Raw genomic sequence first — 22,205 nt, 5'->3', positions numbered from 1 at the left:
AACATCATCATCATCATCATCATCATCATCACCACCACCATCACTACCACCACCACCACCACCACCATCATCATTATCTCATATGGTACTGGGGAAACAAAGAAAGGCCCCAAACAATCCCTCCTCTTAAGAGGATGGTCCAAGTGCTGTCCATACAGTCCATATCCCCAAGTTTCTGTTGATCACCTAGAGTGAAGAGGTGCTTGCTACCTCATGAGACAGCTCTGTGGGCTCAGGGCAGTTTCACTCCAGCCCTGGACATTATTCAGAGGTGACCTGATCAGGGCAGCTGATCCACCTCCCTCATTCTCTATACTCTTTTTCCTGGCTTTATTTTTGGTCAGACCTGTCTTTCACTGGCAGAGTGAATATGCCTAGCTAGGAAAATCCCCTGTCAATGAGATGAAGGCCTTCTCTTTTACTTAGCATTTTAGATGTTTGGGGGGCAATGAAAAGGGTGATGTGATGATCAGGCAGTAGCCCAGCAGCCCAAATCAAATAGCTATCTCAAGCTTGGTTCACACAGATTGTTGTCTAGCTAGGGTCTCTCCCCCTCCCCCCTTGGAGAGCAGCAGGGCAAGGATCATGACTTTTAACCTAAACAATTGTGGCTCCTTGCCCTTGGGGTCCAGTACTGTTATCAGGCTATGGATCTCCTATGGTCATGATCCCAGGGAAGTCATAACTGTGAGGGAACCAAGAAGCTGAGAATGAATGGGTGAGCTGCAGCATGGAATGGGGTTGATTTATTCATGAAGAATGGTGGAAGGGGCAGCAGCAGCAGCATAGATTGAGGGCAAGAGGGTCTGCATTGTGCACACTGGTGTTGAGATGAAAGCAACCAGGTTTTGGATTTTGCTCTGACCCCAGATGGAGGACTCTTGTTGGTTATCCTTCCTACTTGAAGAGGACCATAACATGCAAGTGGACTGGATTTAAGTGAGAGAGGGTTGTGCAGGTCATTGCCTCACTTTCTCCTCCAGAGCCATGATCATCCAGTGGCCAGATATTGATTAGAGTGACTACGTGGCTATGTTAATGATCACTGAAGACAGATGGGAAGAATGAAGATCCTGTCTTTTGAGAACTTTCCATGGGCTGGGGGGAAAGAAAGTGGAAAGAGTTGAAAGAATGGCAGAAAAAAAGTAAAAGAAACAATATGTCAAATGTGATAGGACCAAAAGGTGATGAAAGGGGACATGTGGAAGATGTAGGAGAATACAAAGATGGCAGAGGGAGGACTGTGCTCCATTAGATCATCCATGTTCTACTTGCTCATGGGCCAACATGCTCTGCATGCCAGATGAATCAGAGAAAACTCTCATCTGCTAAGACAATTGTCAGAGACACTGAAGTACCTTGAAGGTATTGAGAGGTCACAAAGACCAAGCCCCCATTTTATAGGTGAGGGATTGCAACCCAATGAAAGGTCATACAGGTAGAAAGGGCAAAGTCAGAATCTGAACTGAAGTACTTTGTCTTTCACTTCCAGTCTCTGCTACAATGCCTTTTCTAAGCTCTTCCCATGCATGTGCTTTTCTGCCAAGATGTCTCCCTAATTATTTTGTCCGTAGCTAGCTTGTCCTGGCTGTGCTGTTTCTACATTGGACTGAGTGATTCTGGATAGTAGAGATCACATTTTTGCTTTTTCTTTGTCTTCCCAGGGCTTAGCATAGCGACTGGTTAATGGGAGGTGCTTCAGCAATGTATTGTCTGACAGACCATATGAAGTTTGAAGAGAAAGGTCATTACTGACAGGATTGACCCCCACCTCCCAGCATTCCTGACTTGTTTGGTCCTTCTGCTGGCCTAATGTCATCTCCCATCCACCACTGCTCCCCAGCCCCCAAAATCTTCCCTTCTGTATATGTTAGGGTAAGTTCTAGAATTCTCAGGCTCTTTTTCCTGATTGCTTCTTCCTCAACCTTCTCAGAACACTCAAATCCTCCTGGGAAGTGACCATTGAGCTCCATTGCAGCCCTTGGAGCCCCTTCCTTGCTCTCCCTACAAGGCAGGCTTTGATATCCATGACCACTGAGGGTTCTCTCTCACCTGAGATTCTGCAATCCTCCCAGGTAAGGGCAAGGGACTCATTGATTTATGACCTAGTCTTGATCTCCTAGTTTGGGAAACCAGAAATATTACATTGACTACCAAAATGATGTTCAACAGAGCCATTATACTGGCCATATAGACTTGGGAGACCTGGACAGACTACCAGTATGGTGTCAGGAAATGGAATCACTCCCATTTTAATTGTCTTAGGAAGATGCTGAAGGTCACCTGGCAGGAGAAGATCCCAGACTCTGGAGTCTTTTCTCAAGCAGAACTGCCAAGCATTCAAACTCTACCACAGAGAGCCTAACTCTGATGGGTTGGTCATAGAGTTCAAATGTCAAACATACATTTGTCTAAAAGACTATTTTATGGTGAACTCACACAAGGTATGCACTCACACAGTGGTTTTTTAAAAAAGGACATTCCTAAGGTCTCTGAAAATCTTTGGAATTGATTGTGTGACATAGGAGACAATTGCAAAGGCCCATTCAAATATGGCATAACACATCAAAGAAGGTTCTGTGCTCTCTGAGCAAAGCAGTGGCTCAAAAGGAAGGTGAGATGCACAAATTTAGAGAATCCATCCCAAATGTTCACATGGCCTATTTGTACTCAATCTGTGGTAGAGTCTTCCAAGCTCATATTGGCCCAATCAGCCACAGTTGGACATACTTGTTCACCTCAGCATTGTGATGTCAACGATCCTTTTCTAGTGTAGAGAACAAACAAATGGGAACTAACTTCCTATGGATCCCCGCAGTAAACAATCAGGGTCATTATCCAGGACAGGTGGCATGCAAACTCCTCCGAGATAAATGAATGGAAGTGGATGAGTAAGAGTAAGTAGAGAAATGGGAGAATGAATGAAGGAATTATGAGGCAGTAGAGTGGGTAGGATACAGGGTTCAAGCCTAGCTTTTTGACTCTGTGATTTGGGTCAGTGATTTAACCTCTCTGTGCCTTAGTTTCCTTATCTGTAAAATGAGAAGGTTGCATGGACTCAAAGGTCTCTTTCAGTCCTACCTCTATGAACCTCTGAATTAGGTAAGGAATGAATGAAATGGTAAAAAAAAGATAAATGATTGAATAATGGGTAAGTAAATCAATGAAAAGCATGAATTCTTTATATAGGAAGCATTTATTGAATTGAATTCAATCATTTTGTGAGAGAATGATTCAATGAATGGATGAATGAATGAATGAACGAATGAATCTGCCTTGGTCAGGTGCCCAGAGGTCCTTAAACTCTTTCTGATGTATTCACCCCAGGGGACTTACTAAATGTGTGTATGGAGAGGAAAGATAGAGGCATGTTGAGAGTAATAATAACCACTCTCCTTTCTGTAATGTTCCACACATACACACATGCATCTTGTGCAAGTAGAAGGTCCATGACAACAAATGGATCCATCTGCCAACTGACTAGCCAGCATCTCCTGATAATAAGGACCCAAGACAGTGCTGGGGTTGGGGACTAAAAGATACAAAGAACAGTGCTTGAGGTCATTTGTATTTGGAGGGTAGGGGTGGGGAGATATGATGTATACACAGAGGATTTGAAATAGATGCCAACTAAAAAATAAGGTCATTCTTTTGGGGAAGCATAACACTGAGCGTTAACCAGGGAAATCTGCATCCATAGAACCCAAGTCTGAATCCTGGTGATGCCACTTATGACCTATATGGCCTGAAGCAAGTCACTTAAGTTCTGTCTGCCTCAGTTTCCTTCTCTGTAGAGTAAGGAGGGTGGCCTCAACAGCCTCTGCAGTGCTTTTGAACACCTACATTCCTTCTCAAGGTCTCAGTATCTTCCTAAGCAAAACAAGGGATTTGAACACAGTAACCGTGAAGGTTCATGCTAGTTCTAAATCCTATAAAAAGGAGCTGGGGGGGGGGGGAGTGGCATAGTGGATAGTACACCAGACCTGGAATCAGGAGGATTTGAGTTCAAATCTGGCCTTAGACATTTAACACTTACTTAGCTATGTGACCTTGAGTAACCCACTTAACACCATTGCCTTGTAAAAAACAACAAAAAAAACAGCCAAAAAAAGGGAGCCCAGGGATAATTAAGTCCATTATACAGAAAAGAAGTCTAAGACTCCTAGAGGGGAAGGAACTTCCCTAATGTCACTGCATTAGATTCCCCTGAAGGGCTCCTGAAGTGAAGGATGGCACTCTTCTGATGACCCCCAAGACCCCACCACACACAGAAGCTGGGGGATGGGGTCAGAAGGGGAGAAAAGCCATGGGCATGGTCCCCCTAGTTCCCAAGACTGGTCCCTCAGAATCAGAGTCTGCCAGATTCTCTGAAGATGTCTTTGAGTCGTAGCTCAGAGACACTCAGTAGTTTCTTTGGACCTGGAGAAATGTGATGCCTGGCCTGGACAGGAACTCTCTTTAAAGGTCCTGGGAAGTCATGGACAAGTGTCTAGGGGTCATGGCCCCATATACATCACCTGACCCACCCAGAACTGGGGCTTGGGGGCTGCCATGAGCAAGGCATGGATTGCATTCCCAGCCAGTCAGACCCGGCCCTCCCTCCCTCCATAACCCAGGGATTGGCCAACAATGGACTTCTTCTTTAAAATAGGAGGAGCTGGAAAGGGTTGACTTCCAAGGTCTCCAGAGGAGGCAGATGGGCCAATGTAGAGCAAGCTTGGGCCCCAGAGTCATAAGACTGACCCCAGAATCCCAGCCTTTGTTTGACCCTGCAAGATGTTGGATGGATGCCTTTTTCCCTCAGAACTTCTTTCCTCATTTGTGAAATGAAGAGCCAGCCTCAGCCATCTAAACTGAAACATCAAAGCTCTGGGGAGATACATTCTGAGCTGAAACTGTTCCTCTACTTGATTGTAACATTTATTTGGAAACTCCAGGACTGGGGTTCATTATACCTAGTCACTCAGACCACATCTGGAAATCTGAGTTAGACCATTTTCTTCTATCAAGCCAGAATCTGACCTTCTGCAATCCATACACAATTCAGCTCCTCTTCCTATCTATGGGAAACAGCCCACAAGTGAGCTCACTTGAGCAGGAGAGCCTCTTAGATCTGTGAGAGGTGAGTGCTGAGTCCCTCAGTCACTCGGCACTCACCTCTCACAGATCTATTCCATGCTCCTCCTCCTTGCCTTATACCTCAGTCACTGGGCATCTCCTGAGAGGCATCCTGGTACACAGTGCCAGCAATGCTAGCCTTTCAACCTTAAACAAATCACCTGCTCTCCATGGGCTTCTTTATTCCTATATATAGAATGGAGATAATGAGTATTCCTGGGTGGTCCCATACATTGAGGGTTTTCTCTCAGAGTCAACTCCCAGAAAAGCCAAGTGGAATAAAGAAGGCTATGGTGGCTATACAGGAGGTGGGGGAGAACTCTCTTTGGGGCTTGGCTTTCTTTCTGCCTTCCTTCCCTCCTACTCACCCTCTGCCCCCTCCCCTAGCTCCGGCTGCTCCCCAGAATGGGCTTGTCTCAGGTGGGTCAGGTTTTCTCTCCCAGGAGGATTTAAGTGTTAAGGCGGAGCTGTCATTGGGGAAGGAAAGTCTTGATCACCTGGGAAAAGGCCTTTGGAAGCAGATGGGGGAAGGGAGAGAACTGAGCAGCCAAGTCTTGGGTCCTAGGGTGGGGAGGGAGGGAAGGGAGTAATGAACTAGTCCCTAGACCTCCATTTCCCTCTCTGTTCATGTGAATGAGTCATAAATCTCCTTCTAGCATTCAGATCATGGGCTCTAATTTCCATTCTAGCCTGGGCATCCAGATTCTTCCTAGATCCCCCAATGGGCTGTCTCCCCCCATTAGAATATGAAGTCCTTAAGACTAGGGACCATTCTGTTTGTCTGATGTTGTCTCCCCAGTATATAGTGCCTTGCTTATTCAAAGAGGGCTCTTAATATTCTACCTATCTCTCCATCCATCCACCCACCCATTCATCTATTCACCCATCCATTCATTCACCAACCCAACCATCCATCCATCCATCCATCCATCCATCCATCATCCATCCATCCATCCATCCATCCATCATCCTTCCATCCATCCATCCATCCATCCATCCATCCATCCATCCATCCATCCACCCCTCCAGTCAACTATCCATCTACCCATCTATCTAAATCATCTATCCATCTGTCCATCAATGGTGCTTTAAGGTCCCTCTCAACACTGCCATTCTCTGTTTTAAGATCAATGCCAGTGCTAACATTTTGTGTTCCAAGGCCCTGCCAGCATTAATATCCCATGTTCCAGGTTCCACATTCCAGGTCTCACAGAGTCAGTTGTCCAATTCTAGTGATCCTGGGAGAACGTGGGGGGGGGTGCTCATCAGTCCCATTTGACTATCTCTTTCACCTCTGCCTGAGACCAGACCAGGTATCAGTGACCAAAGTCCCCAACCTGGAGAGACTGGCCCCTGGCAGGAGAGCAGGGCAGGGCCCAGAGCAATGGGGCTCCCTGCTTCTCCCACATACCATGCATTTTTCCCGGTAACCGATCGCTCCTGTTCACAGTATCACTTAAGGGGCCCAACCAGCCCCAATCCCCAGAGCCAGAAGCTGTTCTGCCAAGGTATTAGGTGGTTTTGGTTTCAGCCTCAGTGTAGGGCATAACCTGGGGAGGAGGGTGAGACAGAGGCTGATTTGCTTTGTGTTGGGCCTTCCCTCATCCTCCCACCCCTTGGCCAAGGCAAGCAAGCAAGTCCTCAGTTCTCAGGGAGGGGCCTCAAATTTTCCATTTGCTTCTCCTCCCCTTCCACCTGTTTCCTCCCCATCCTTTCCTTTTCCCAAGATTACAAAGTCCCCAAGAGCTTGATGAATGAATGAGAAACTTTGAGGGCCATGCAACCTGGGATTTGGGAAGAGGTCTAAATGAGCAATGGGAAGACATTATTTGGAACCCCATTAGACTGGGATGATTTAGAGTTGGAGGAGGGTTTTAGAGAGTGACAATCTCCTTTATCTTACATTTGGAGAAACTGAAGTCCAAAAAGGGGAAGCAATTAGGGCAAGGCAACTGGAGGATGATAGCCTAACCAGCCTAAAGACCTCTAGGCTCTGACTTCCTAGGTGACCACTAAGAGAAGGAAGGATGCCTTCTCTCAACTGAATGAATGATTCCCTGGAGTCCAGAATAGAAGTTGCTTTACAGAGGCCTCTGGGAGCTCCAAAGCCTGTTTTGCTGCATTGAGCATCTCTCCCCCATCATGTTCTTTCTTGATCCATATCTACCCTTTATGGAGAATGAAGGATGAACAATATGCTTGCCTTCCTATCAATGGCCCTGAGCAAGAATGGTCACCCCCATTTTATGGGAAAGGAAAATGAGCCTTAAAGCAGCTCACCCAAAGTTCCTGAACCCCCATCTTCTGATGATGTGACCATATTCAGCTTCATCTCATCACCATCATTAAAAACACTCTATTAGTCAAGTAAGGAGTATTTATTAAATAGCTACGGTGGGGAAGTAGGGTCACCAAAGCCTCAATAAAGGTTCAGACCTAATGTCTTGCTGCATGTATCAAGCTCTCTCTTACCCAGCAGCTCCAGGAATGGGCTCAGCCTGGGCAAGATGCTTCCTCAATGTGTGGCTGACTCTGACTGGGGAGCCAGGATACAAGCCAATGAGTAGAGGGCACTGGAAGGCTCAGAAGGAGGGGGTTCACCCTTGGAAACATAGGCCACCATATCTGGGTTTGAATCCTGTCTCAGACAGTTACTGGTCCTGAAAAAAAGCCATTCATCTCTCTGACCTGTAATCTGTAAAATGGGGGTGACAAGGGCACCTATGTTCCAGTACTGGTTGGAATGTCCAAAACAAAAATAATCTATAACTTGTCACAGGATTGTGAATAATTATTTTTCACTGCCAGTGGCAGAGCTAGCAGAGACCTTGTACCATTGAATGTCATGACTAAAATAAGTCTAGCTTCCCAGGCTGGCAGGACTCAGTCTATCAAACAGATGATCCATGAACAAGCGTTTATTCAGAACCTACTCCTGCCAGGTCCTGGGCTTTGAGGTGGCCAAGAAAGGCAAAAGATGGTCCTACCCTCAAGGTGCTCCCTGTCTGTAAATAGTTGTTGAATGAAAGGGGTTCCTGAGTCATAGATTCCCCCTGGATCTCATGGAACCTCATCAAAGTCTTCAAAGAACCCCAAGTACTACTGAATCACAGAAAACTTTAGGACCTCACTTGCCCTGTTGTTTTCCTACTCTGGGAGGGGGGCTGAGGAGGGTGGAGAAGGGGCTGTGGATGCTCAGGGACTGGGCCTGCTGGGGACAAGCCTCAACAGGCCCTACCAAGCTGGCCAGGCTCCAGATGTGGGCTTGGTCACGAGCGGCTACATGTCAGTGGTCTAGGGAGAAGCCAAGCCAAGTCCGGAGGCTTGGCATCAAAGGGATCCCCTGGGTCTGGCTAGGAGAAGAGGAACCTGGTAAATTTGATAAGAATGAAGGACAGATCCCTCTCCTCAATCCAATCTCATGGAGGATATTAGAATAGGAAAAGGGAGCCCAGAGGCCCTCAGTTTACTCAAGAGATTGGGTAGCCTACTCAAAGCCACAGAGAATCAAAGAGGCCCTAAGATTTGAACCCAGGGCCTCTGTGGCCAAACCTAGGGTTCTTCTTTCAGAATCTTATTACCTCTGTAAGAGCATAATGACAAAATTCCCCAAAACATCCTCCACATAGCCTGGAACCTCAGAGACCCCCAAAATCTCTCTCCCAGCCATAGGATATCATGGAACCCTGGATTCTTCCTGAGTCACATGGCTCTTCCCTCATTATTAATGGTTTTATTTTTAACCAAAGGACGTGCTGGGCCACATGAGCTATAGAAATAGCTGGGTCAATCTCCAGATGTGTGAAAGGCCTACACCCTGTATAAGGCACTGGAATATTTTTAGATCCAGATGCAAATCCATTGGCAACCTCCTCCCTGCCCCTGATATTTTGGCATCTGGATGCCCTGAAACCAACCCCTGCAATTGTCCTTTACCACCAACTTCTGGCAGTAGGGATATAACTGAGGAGGAACAACCTCAAATGGAAAAGAGGAAAATGCCAGAAGGTTGGGTAATGCATGCTGCAAGCTGGGGCCTTAGTGATCCTCCCAGCTCAGAAAGTTCTGGGGAAGGAAGGACCTCCCAGGACCCTCAAACACACTCTAGTCTCTGCTCTAAAGGTCATCCCAGATCTAGCATGACGTCTCGAGGTCCTAAGGCCCCTCCCAGCTCTGATCTTCCCTATTCAAAGACCCCTCTTGGTTCTGACATTCCTTTTCTTCTTTTAAAATTTTATTTATATAAGGCAAGGGGGTTAAGTGACTTGCCCAAGGTCACACAGCTAGGTAATTATTAAGAGTCTGAGGCTGATTCCCCAATTGACAAATGGTCAAAGGATATGCAAAGGCAACTTACAGCCAAGGAAATCAAAGCAATACATAGTCATATGAAAAATTGCTCCAAATCATTACTTATTAGAGAAATGTAAGTTAAAGCTTCTCTGAGTTACTACCTCACACATCTCAGACTTGGCCAATATATCCAGAAAGGACAATGATTGATGTTGGAAGGGTTGTGGGAAATCTGGGACACTAATACATTATTGGTGGAGCTGTGAACTCATCCACCCTTTCTGGAGAGCAATTTGGGATTATGCCCAAAGGGCAACAAAAATGTGCATACCCTTTGACCCAGCAATACCACTACTGGGTCTATACCCTGAAGAGATCACTTGTACAAAAATATTCATGGCAGCTCTGTTGTGGTGGCAAAGAATTGGAAATTAAGTGAATGTCCTTCAGTTGGGGAATGGCTTAGCAAACTGTGGTCTGTGTATGTCATGGAACACTAATGTTCTATTAGAAAGCAGGAGGGATGGGAATTCAGGGAAGCCTGGAGAGATTTGCATGAACTGATGCTGACTGAGATGAGCAGAACCAGAAAAAAAAACATTATCTTATTATGTAATTTTGCTGTCTCTTATACTTTATTTTTCTTCCTTTAGGATCTGATTTTTCTCTCATCATATCCAACTTAGATCAATGTAGACTATAGAAACATTATAAAGACTAACAGACTGCCTTCTGGGGCAGTGGGGGGAGGGAAGCAAGAATGGGGGGGGAATTGCAAAATTAAAAATAAACAAACTCTTTCTAAAGTTAAAAAAAAGAGTCTGAGGCTGGTTTTGAACTCAGGTCCTCCTGACTCCAGGACCGGTGCTCTATACACTGTACCACCTAGGTGCTGGGCATTCCCTTTTGTAAGACTCCTCCTATTTCTGACATCCCCTGCTCTAAGGCTGCTGCCATCTCTGATTTCCCTGTTCTAAAAACATTTCCAACTCTTACTTTCATTATACTAAGGCCCCCTCAGCTCTGACCTTCCTTGTTCTAAGGCCCTCCCCTCCAGCTCTGAACTCTGTGACTGATATATGGCCCACCTCCAAAAGTTCATTCTTCTGCTGTCTCAGTTTCCTCACCCATTAAATGAAGATAATTCTTTGACTCTTTCTTCCCAGGACTAAGGGCCCATTCTTGAAGGGTTGGGAAAGTGCCTAAAGGAGAATCCCTCAAGGCCCTTGTGAGAGCTTCTGCTGAGAGCTGCTGGTCGTCCTCATCCCCACACCATGGAGGAGTGGCCTCAGGTTGGGGCTGCTATTGCCCTTGACTCCTCCCAGTGAGCACCTTGTATATCCACTGAGAGCACCAGGTCTGTGAGATCTCTTCAGATGTCATCCTGAGGCTGTGCCCTGAACCCAGGCAGTTTCTGCCCCTGGCAGCCATGGTTCCTGCATCTGCTCCTTAGATCTACACTCTTAGATGTGGAATGAGAGAGGCCTTCCAAGTGGAGCAGAGAAGAGCAGAACAGAGCAGAGCAGTGAGAGATCTTAGAAACCATCATTCTATGGAGGGGGAAGCTGAGGCCCTGAGAAAGGGCAAGCCTTAGTGGATGAGGTAAATATAACTGAGTTTAACTGTTTTCTTTTCAAAAAGAACTTGGAACCCAAATTCTCCCATGACTTCTGAGCCTCACTTTCCTCATCTATAGTAGAAGAGTGATGATGCCACCCCCAGTGAGGAGAGTACAAGCACCTCTCATCTGTAATAACAAGGCTGTCCTCAGGAGGCTCACAGCTTTGGAAAGAGACAAGCCAGGGAACTTTGTGGCCATACCATGATGTAAGTCTTTACAGATAAGATTATAGAGAGGGTAAGGCCAGCATGGAAACTCTCTGCTAATGTAAGGCACCTAGTCTCCAACACTTAGTCCTTGGGAAGGTCTGAGGAGCACTGCGAGGATAGATAAATGATCTGGGCAGGGTCATACAGATAGTCTTCTTTTTTAGAAAGGACATTCACTCCATAAGGAGTGAAGATCTGTGTACAAATCCTACCTCTAATACTTACTATCTATGAAACTTTGGGAACCTCCCATGCCTCAGTTTCCTCATCTGTAAAATGATGAGGTTGTATAAGGTCACTTCAGCAGCTCTAGAACTCATTTCATTTTTGTTTCTGCATTACCAGCATTCCCTAGTGGCCTCATACGTGCTCACTAAGGATTGATAAATCTGATTAGCTAAATTACTTCTGACTTCATCTCTCTGCCCACCATTGGTTATGACCACACATATCATTTCACAATATTTGAGGGTCCATGGTCTCTTGAAACCTGTACTGGTAGGGGATGGGAGACCAGATAGGTCCTCCCAGGGCAGAAAGACTTGGATCCAAGGCTATACCCTGGAGGTGGGGGCCAAGAATCCACCATTCTTGTTGCACATGTAAGGGGTCATCTAGAGGTCAGCTATATTGATCAGGGATTGTTCCACTCCTCTCAAGTGAGGATTGTTCCATTCCTCCCTTGAGTCTCAGAGGAAACAACATTGAAGGCAAGACTCAGACTCCTTAGTTCACATGTGCTTCTCATGAGCTCAGTAACTGGCCTAGGGGAAAATCCAGCCTTGGGATGCCCTGCTAAGCACAAGGTGGCCCTTCAGGAGATGGAAGTGGAAGACTTGAAAGACCCCAAAGCAGCACCCAGGGGTAATGACTATTGAGAATTCAAGAGTGGGAGCACCCCACAGAACAGGATCAAAAGGGTAGAGGTTCAGGCCTTCCAGGGGAACATAGGTGTTCATCCCTGAGCTCAGCTACTGCAGATATGGAATGAGCAGAAAATAAGAGAGGGTCAACCTAAACCCAGACCTTTGGCCAAAGGAGGGTGGGAGGGAATGTGCCTTCTCCTCATCTTTGGCATACCCATTCTTCCCTGACCTCTGACCCTGCCGGGCAGCCCAAGGTGGGCTTGCCTCCAACCCTGGACTGGGTCTTTCTCTTTCTTTACCACTTGCACATTTTTCCCTCCCTGGCTGCCTGGAGGAAACTATGTGAAGAATGCTATAATCTGCCGCCCAGGCCAGCCGGACGAGCAGGGGAGGGCGGACAGTGGGCCTGATCATTCAGGAAGTAGCTTCACAAACACACACTGGAGTGGGCCCGGTGCCCAGCTCAGGAGGCTTCCTGGCACAGCCTGGAGCCAGCCCGGGGCCCTTCACAAGCAGCACACTCACCAGCAAGGGCCTCCCCCACATCACCTGCATCCAGCTGGCTTCCCCTGCATTGCACAAGAAGCTGAGCCAAGAAGCCAGTGCTGACAACAAGGAGAAGAATGCCTATAGCACCCCAGCAAAGGATCCCAAGGGCCTTCACTGATGCACCTGCCAGTCTGCAAAACCCGTTGTCCACACTGAGCTTCAGTCTCTGGGGGGAATGACAGGAAGCTCTAATCTCAATGACAGAGGAGGAAGTTGAAGTCCAGGGAAGGTGGGAAAATATAGGAGCAAGAAGTGACCACAGAAATCATGAGGCCTACCCTATCCTTGTGACAAGTGAGGAACCTGAGACCTAGGGAAGACTGCTGTTTTGGATGGGTTCTAACACAGTTAGAACAAGGAAGGATTTGGACCTGGTCCTATCTCCCTCAGGCCCTCTCTCCACTGAGGCAGTGGGCCCAGGTACAACTTTCCCCAATGACTATCACATTAGAACCAGAACTTATACAGGGTCCAGGTCTAGTTCCCAAACTCAGAAAAGTCCTATCAAGATGGAAAGACCTTGAGGGGATGGTACCTTTGCTAGGAAGAGCACCAAATCCCATGTTGGGTTAATGTAAGAAACCTTGTCAAATGAAGGAATAGACTGGAAGGCCTCCACCAAGGAGCCCCAGATAGAGACTCTCCAGAGGAGGTGGCCTCTTCAGGGAGAAGGACCAGCTGCTCTCTTGGGTCTCTTCTAAGCACTGAAGGGTAGAGGGAGGGGCAGAGGTTTTGCCAGACCATCTCCCCTGCCCTACCTCTTCTACCTCGATGGCCTGGAGAGCTCCAGATCTTCTAGATTTCCTTTAATTTTTTAGAACAGTGCCAAAGGTCTCATTGTTTTCTGGTCTCCAGTATGCTCAAGGAAGAGATTGAGGCAGACAGGGCCAGAAACAGGGAGCAATCCAGTATTGGTGACCTTTCCTGGCTAGCTCACCAATCAGTCAGCTAGAATTGATTAAGTGCCCACTGTGTGCCAATTGTCAAATTGCTAGCCACTGGGCCACACCAGGCCAGGCCCAATCCAGACTTCTTTTGGACAGGACTTCTCCCCACTGTCAGGAGACCAGGCCAAGGACCCTTTCTGTCCATACAGGAACACAGCCTGAACAACCCCTGCTGGTCCAAAGGGATCCTAGAACCCTAGAACTAGAACAGGGGGAACCCCAGGAACCATCAGCTCCAACTCCCTCTCATTTTTTAGATGTGGAAACTGGAGTTCAGTCTCATTGACTTGTCCAGGATCCCACTACTAATGAAGATGGCTAAGGCAGAATTTGAATGTGAATCCACCTGACTCCAAGTCCAGCACCATTTACTAAGGTTTCCTGTGTCTTAAATGGGCAGCAGGCCCATTGTAACTGGAATCAGCCTTTTGATTCTCTTTTTACTGTGGTTTGTCCATATGTCATATTTTTTTGTTTGGAGCCTGGTTCTCTTTATCTTGCCCAACCTGGAGTTACAGCAGACACTCAGACCTACTGGCAGGTCCTCTTGAAGTTTGCTGGCCTCCCCTAGCCTTTGGCATCCTGGAGTCACACAATGTGGGCACCTTCTTGACTTCAGCCTACCTGCAACTCAAACCTCTGCCCTCAACCAGAGAGATTCCCAAGTTACAGCCTTTCCCATAGCCCAGATGCCAAGCTTGTGCCATGGCTCCTGACTATTTCTCTCATCATGAGGGGAGAGACTTTCCTCCATTTTGTGTGTTGTGTGGGGATTTTGATTTAAAAAATGACCTCTAAAAGGATTTCTTCAATCTTTGAATTTTGAATTTTGATCTTGGAATGGTCAGAGAAAATTTCAGGAACATCACAAGCAAAAGCTGTCAAGTGGGACCCAAGGAGATACTCATTATATTGAACTGGTGACTTTTCAAATAGTCTCAGAGGTGAGGCACACACAGTCTCTGCCAACCAAATGTGGGCAGCTGCCAAGCTGCCTTTTTGTTTCCTTTTATCACTTATCTAACTGGTAGTTTGGGGACCATGTGGTTGTAGGTGGTGATGAATGCTACTCTGCAGGGGAGGCAGGAAGAGGGGTGTCTAGGAGAAATTGAGAGGAAACAGACCCTTAGAATTGAGCTTTAGAGGTACAGCCTATCTAGTCCATCCAGTGTGATTGCTCAGAACATAGCTGATGCTATTTCTAGCTCTAGCCCAGCCTCCTGTCTTTCCTACAGCAACCCCAAAGCAGGGATCAGCATAGGAAGGTGCAAAGAGCCCAGACTCTGAGCATGGCAACTGCCCTCTCCAGACCTTTATTTCCTCATTTATTAAATGAGGTGGTGAGACCCAATAAGCTCGATCCACCTTGAAAGACTTCATTTCACTGAGTTCTTCCATCTTGTTCCCCAGTCCTCCCCTAGCCCTTTCCACTGATTCCAATCTTGCACTTCTTTTCAGTCCCAGGTCTAGTACAACCTACTCTCTTCAATTTTAGCCACAGACCTACAGCGCATAACGTTGGCTCCACACAATGTAAATAAAACTTGATGCTGTAGCTTACCAGGTTCATGGTTCACTAATAACCAAAGCTCTTTACCCAGACTGTGAGCCCCTTGAAAGCAGAGGCCACTGGCTTTCTTTTTGTCTGTCCCACCTTAGCACCCAGGACTGCTTGGGCTCATTGTAAGTAATGGGCACAGAACAGAAGAAAATGGAACAGAATGTTTCTGTGTGGAAAGGAATGCAACAAAATGAGATAGAATGTGACAGAATATAATGAATTGATATAACGTAACAGAATAAAATGTAATACAGTGTTACAGAATGACATGAAATAGCGTGAAAGATAAGGGAATGCAACAATGTAACAACATGGAATAGAATGGGAAGGAAAGGAACCATATTGGAGCTAAGAGAATGGAATACAATGTTACAGACTGATAGGCAGGAGAATGAACGATAATGGGATACAATGTAACAGAACAACATGGAACAGAAGAGAATAGTGTTACAGAATGACAATGGAAAAACATGGAACCAAATGAAGCATAAGAGAATGTAAAGGAACAACACCTGAACCGAAGAGAATGGAATATAATGTTACAGAAAGAGAGGAAGTGAAATGGAATGGAAGCTAAAGGAATGGAATGTAACAGAACAACGTGGAATAGAATAGATACGATGTAATGGAACTAGAGGAGATGCATAGGAACAGAAGAGATCGGCATACAGTGTAATGGAATGACCTGGAATGGGATGGAACACGGCAACAGAGCAACATGGAACAGAACCAAATGGGACATCATAGAATGGAACTGGATGGAATGGGACCTAACGCAGTGGGATATCACGTCATAGAATAACATCCAATGAAATAAAACGGAAGAGAATGGAATACAATGTAACAGGATAGCATGGGATGAAAACTTGATAGGGATACAATGTAATGGAATAACCCTGAACAGAATGAAATGAGACCCAATGGAATGGAATGAAGAGAAGAGAAGACAGGGAGGGAATCTAGCAGATCTGTTGGGGATAGAATGAAATGGCTGCCTATTATCGAATCCTTCAGTGTCTGATTTGGGAGGGTCCTCAGACTCTGCCTATTGAGATCGACTTGTCTCTAAATAAGAACATCACAATAACATCTGACATTTCCATTCAACTTTAAATTTCTCAAAGGGTTTTCCACATTTGAAAACCACATATTGTTCAGTAAAAGCTGCCTGGACAATTTTCTCCATTTTAAAGATGAGAAAAAAAGAGTCCTCTAGAAGGTCTTGTGATTCCAATAATGTCAGGTGGGATTTGAACCCAGACTTTCCCAACTTGAGGCCCAGCCCCTTGATCCTAAAGTTTCACTCCTACTCTGTCACTTGTGCTTGAAGAACCCAACGAATCTCAATCTATCTATGGAGAGCTCCTGCTGAGCAAATTCATCTCCTGTTCCAAGTTTTGCTCCCCAGTGACACTAACAGCCTGAAGTTCAGGAAATAAGTTGGGTAGCATTGTAGGACCCCAGTATAGAGAATTCAAAAGGGTGACCTCTTGCAGAATACCTTGACTTCTCCCCTCCTTCATCTCCATGTTGATGCTACCTGGGGAAGGCTGGAGGTTCCAACAAACTCTCCTCTGATTCAGTCCTGGACCTCAGGAAATCATTTGAAAGACCACAGGTATGTTTGCACATGAAAATTATATGCAAATGTCTCATTCCATACAAACCATGAAATCAGATGTTCAAGATAAAAGGACTTTAAGACAAAGAGTTTCAAGGTTGGGAGAGACCCTAGAACTCAAAATGGGAATGCTGGGAGGGGCCTTAGAATAGAGAACATGGAATATTCACCCTCATTTCTTCCCTCTCATTCACTCCCCATTTCCAATAAGTTCTCAATTCGACCTCCTCGACACATCTCACACATTTCCTCTTCTCTCCACAAATATGATCAGCATTCAAATTGAACCTTCATCTTCTCTCCTAGTCTATTGCAATCGCTTCCTGATTGAGCTATTTCATTCTCTCCCTTCATCTTCCATATAGCTGACACACAGCTAGGGCAGCTAGGTGGTGCAGTGGATAGAGCACTGGCTTTGGATTCAAGTGGATGGCAGTTTGAATCTGGCCTCAGACACTTGCCACTTCCTAGCTGCATGATCTTGGGCAAGTCACTTAACCCTGATTGCCCCACATCCAGGTCTGTCTCCAGTTGTCCTGATTCATATCTGGTCACTGGACCCAGATGGCTTTTCAATTCATGTGCTTGTCATTGTATCACCTCCCTGATGTTGGGGTCTTCTTTGAAAATGAAGGACACACACACACACACACACACACACACACACACACACACACATACACACCAAACATTAGCTGACACACACTTCCCAAAGCAAGGGTTTGACCAGGTCACTCTCCTACTCAAGAAGCCTCAATATGTCTCTCTTGCCTCTCCCTTTACTATTTTAAAGTCCTCCAAAACCTGCTCCCCACCTTTCTGTTAGAGTCCTTGACCTTTGCTCACTCATGCCCTTTTCCACCAAACTGGCCCATCTTCTCTCACCCATTTCATCTTCTGTCTCTGCATGGGCCATGGTCAGCCATGTCTAGAAGGCTCTTTTTCCTCCTCACCTCAGTCTCTTTGAATTCCTTCAAGGAAAACCACCTCCTACCTGAAGCCTTTCCTCATAACCTCAGGTGTTATTCTCTCCCTCCTCCACAAAAATGTCTTTTGCCTCTGCTGCTTCTGCAATCTGTCATATCTCTCCAATAGAATATTTCAGGGGCCTTTCTGTTTCTTTGTATTCTCAGGGTCTTGCAATGTACCCAGCACCTAGAAGATGCTTAGAAAATGTTCTCTTTCTCCCCCCAGGAAGGAATTGACTTAAAGATCATCTAATCCAACCTTATCATTTTATAGATGGGGAACCTGAGGGCACACAGTTTGATAGAAGCAGGGTAGGGTTTTTTATTTGCAAGGCAATGGGGTTAAGTGACTTCCCTAAGGTCACACAGCTAGATAATTATTAAGTGTCTGAGGCTGGATTTGAACTCAGTTCCTCCTGACTCCAGGGCCTGTGCTTTATCTACTGCACTGACTATCCACTGTGCCACCTAACTACCTTGAAGCAGGGGTAGGTTTAACCTGGGTCACCTGATTCCCTGGTCTGACCACTACAAGGTCCTTATCTCTGTACCTGAGGTTTTCTGTGAAGACACCACCTTCCCTCCCATTGGCCCCAGCCCCCACTAGAAATCAACCACTCTTTTGGGCAGACATAGGTGAGTCTGAGAGCCTGAGTGGGGGAGACTGGGATGGCATGATGCCAGGCCTCCAGGCAGGTGAAATCTGTCCTGTTTGGGGCTGGGCTGACACTATGAAAGCCAGGCTGCCTGGTGGGTGGCTGGCTGGCAGCAGAGACTGGCCTTGGACCAGGTAAGCCTGGAGCCACAGAGCCCAAAGGATGATTTAAGATGTTCTCACCAATATCTGGGGAAAAAATCAAGGTTATACCCAGGCTTCTGCATCTCACTACCCACTTCTGATTCTTTTTTGGGGGGGTTACTGTGTTCCAGTGAGGACCTGGTTAAGAAAGGAAGTCATGTGGGCAATAGAGCCTCCAGCCCCACTTGGGCTAGGCTGGAATCCAGGCTTTTCTCTTCCCTGGGAGTGCCAAAATCCACTCCTGACTCTGGAGCAGGTATGAGGAATACGTTTTGGGGAACTTTGGAGCTTTTGAGACAGGGACTTTATTGTTAGAATCAAGGTCTCATCATTTTGACCCCACAACCTCACTGAGCACCATGTCTTAAAGAGCATCCCTTGACAGGTCCCAAAGGGCATCCTCACATGTAGGGGCAACTGATGTGGGGATAGTAGAAGTTAGTGTTTACTAGATGATCTGATAAATTTTCAAAGAACATAATAATTGTTCCTTATGGCAACTCTGTGAAGTAAATATTCATCATCATCATCATCATCATCATCATCATCATCATCATCATCATCATCTCCATTTTATAAATGAGGAAACTGACCTGCCCAGGCTCACACATCTAGAAGTTGCTTGAGGCAGATTTGAATTCAGGTCTTCCTGGCTCTAGACCTAGAGCTCTATCCATTGACCCACTTAGCTGCCTTTATATAGGAAGAGAACAATGATGATGATGGCATCAAAGGGGAGGGGGAGAGGGAGGGGGGAATCACCCTCTATTTGCAAAGTATCACCTGCTGATGACCTAAGAAGTCATATCTGCTCAGATGGTCTTAATTTGTCTTCCTGAGCTCCCTAGTCCTCATAAGCTAAGCCATGACAAAGCCCATATAGAATATGGTCTAAATTAGACCATCAAGACTCAGAAAAGGAAGGAATCCAACCAGGTAACAGGCAGAATTCAAATGCAGGTCCCCTTGATTCCCATTTTAGCAGTCTAACCACACTACCACATCTCACACTGTGATACTCTCTTTGCCATCCCAGAACTCATGGGCTCTTCAGAGAATGTGACTCCCCCCGCCCAGCACCACAGCCCTCACTATGACCTCATCCCAAACAAAGGGGAGGGACAGGAGGTAGGAGGCCATGGGCTGCCTGGATCTAGTGGAGAGAAGGCTACTGGCCCTTGGCAGACAGCTGATGGAAGATCATCTGGGACCTTCGATGGAAAGACAAGGATAGGCTTCAATCCATACCATGGAAAGAGGAGCCACTACTTGTCAATCCCCATCTATGATATCCCATCTCTCCCTTTTGAGCCTTTGCAGAAACTGAATCCCACAGCCAGAATCCTCTTCTTTTTCCTGTCCTTTTTGGGGGCATCTTCAGGGCTCCTTTCTTTGAAAGCCTTCCTGAGTCTCAAGTCATTACTGATCTCCCCAGAGGTTACTTTGAATTCACTTTTTGTTGAGAGTGTTCATGTGTCTAATCTTTGCATGCCCCAAGATTTTGAAGGCCAAGAATGCTTGGCTTTGTCTTTGGATCGCCATATGTCATTGTTGTTGCCATTTGATCCTGTCTGACTCTATGTTACCCCATAGATGTTGGCCATGGGGGTTTCTTGGCAAAGATATTGGCACGGTTTGCCATTTCCAACTCCAATGTGTTCCTATTTTACAGATAAGGATCTGAGACAAATAAGGGTTAAATGACTTGCCCAGGATCACACCTTTTGAACTCAGATCTTTCTGTATCTAAGCACTGCAATGCCTAGCTTCCCTAATATCTGCTATATGGCAGGTACTTTATAAATGCCAATTGCAGCAGGTTGTACTATGATTATAGACTGGAGGAGGAAGAAGAGATAAAAATCGCCCCCCACTCACATTTTGGTAGGCCATGTTGGACACGCTTTCAGGATGGCCCACAAGACAGGGATGGATGAGGAGCTGGTTGACCAGTAGCCCCAGAGAGTCATGGACCTGGGGCTATGCCCCTGAAGAAGGCGGGCTCTAGGAGAGGGCCCAGGGATCCATGTCTGGCCTGGGGCAAGTCAACGGTTTTTATCAATAACTAGGATAGCTCTTCCTTAGCTAGAATGGTTTCCCGGTGTGCAGATAGCGCAAAGCTTGAAGGCACAGGCAATCTGGTAAATGATTGAATCAGGGTCTGAGAAGGGTTTAAAGTGGGCATTTAATGTAGAGGCTTAACACTGGTTCCAAGTCCAAGGTGGGGACTTAGTGTTTCAATTATAGTAACATGAAGATCTGCTCGATGTAAGTGTGCCAAGAAGGCCAAGAAAGGGGAGACTGCAATCTAAGGCTACCCTGCCTTAGGTCCTGCAGAGGGTCCAAGACTGGGGAGAAGATCCACTGCCTCCTGTCTGATTCTGGATCTACCTAAAGCAAGGTTTGGGACACCTCAGCTCAGGAAGAACATTGATCAATATCCAGATGAATATAATGGTGGGCAGTGAGAAGACTAGACCCTTAGAGGAGGTCCTTGGACTTGGAGAAATTTCATCAGAAGTAGAGCAGACAGGTAGGATCTGCTAAGGGAAGGAGGGAGAGGGAGATAGCTATGTTCAAACCATAGATTAAAAGGGAAACCACCATGTCTAAAACTTGAAGAGATTTACAAGGCTGTCTGGTCCAACTTCTTTCCAGTCTCTGCATCCATCCCCTCAGCAGCAACTCCACCCCCTGGAGATACCTCTTCCCCAGGGCTCCCTCTCCTAATTGTCCATCTTTCCTGAAGCCCTCTCTCCTGATTGGCCAGGCCCCCAACTGGGTCACCACTTCAGGAGAGGTTGGGACATTGTCTCTTCCCTCCAACTTCACCCTGTCTCTGGACTCCTCTGTCCATATCTCTTAGACCTCTTGATGTTAAGTTTTCCCCCATTAGAATGGAAGCTCCTTGAGGGCAAGGCCTGTTGCTTTTGGCTTGCCCCTATCTCCAGTGTTTGATGCACTGCCTGCCATGTCCCAAAGCATCATATATATTTTATCTATATTGTCATCTTAGAGATGAAAAAAATGGGACTTCCTCAAGGGTACTCAGGGCTTAAATATGAGGGGGGGCGGGGCTCAACTGCCTGTCTCAGCAAGTAACAAACTGTCCCTCCTGGAAGCAGCAGCTAAACAGAAAGTGGATCATGATGATGCTCTGGGGAGGAGTTTGGAATAGATGACCTCTTTGCTACTATTTTAAATAAAAAGGCAGGAGTCCTGGATCTTTTCCTGTCCCTGCTATATTCTGGCTGGGTGAACTTGGATAAATCATTTCTCTGGAGCTCAGTCTCCTCCTCTAAGGGGGTTAGATGAGATGATTTCTGAGGACTCGCCTGGCTCTGATATTTCAGAATCCCAAGAGTTGTTGATGCCAGGCTGCTTGGTGAAGGCCTGTGGGCATCTGTGTGTGGAAAAGAGAGAAAGCAGCTGGCCCTGAGGGCTCCTAACATTGGGTAATTACTATACTTGAGAGTCTTCATATAGTTTGTGGTCTGTTCTGGGATTGTTGGCCAGTGCTGGTGGGCAGACAAGCTGTGGCCTCCTCAGCAGGCTGAGCAGAGATGCATTGGACGTACCCATCCTTGAGTGGACATGGGTCTTCAGAGGAAGCTCAGGAAGAGCCCCTTGCCCCAGGGAAGTCTGTGGGCCTT

Source organism: Macrotis lagotis, chromosome 2 (assembly GCF_037893015.1).
Source record: "Macrotis lagotis isolate mMagLag1 chromosome 2, bilby.v1.9.chrom.fasta, whole genome shotgun sequence".
NCBI lineage: Eukaryota > Metazoa > Chordata > Mammalia > Peramelemorphia > Peramelidae > Macrotis > Macrotis lagotis.
Note: the sequence above shows the minus strand (reverse complement) of the source record.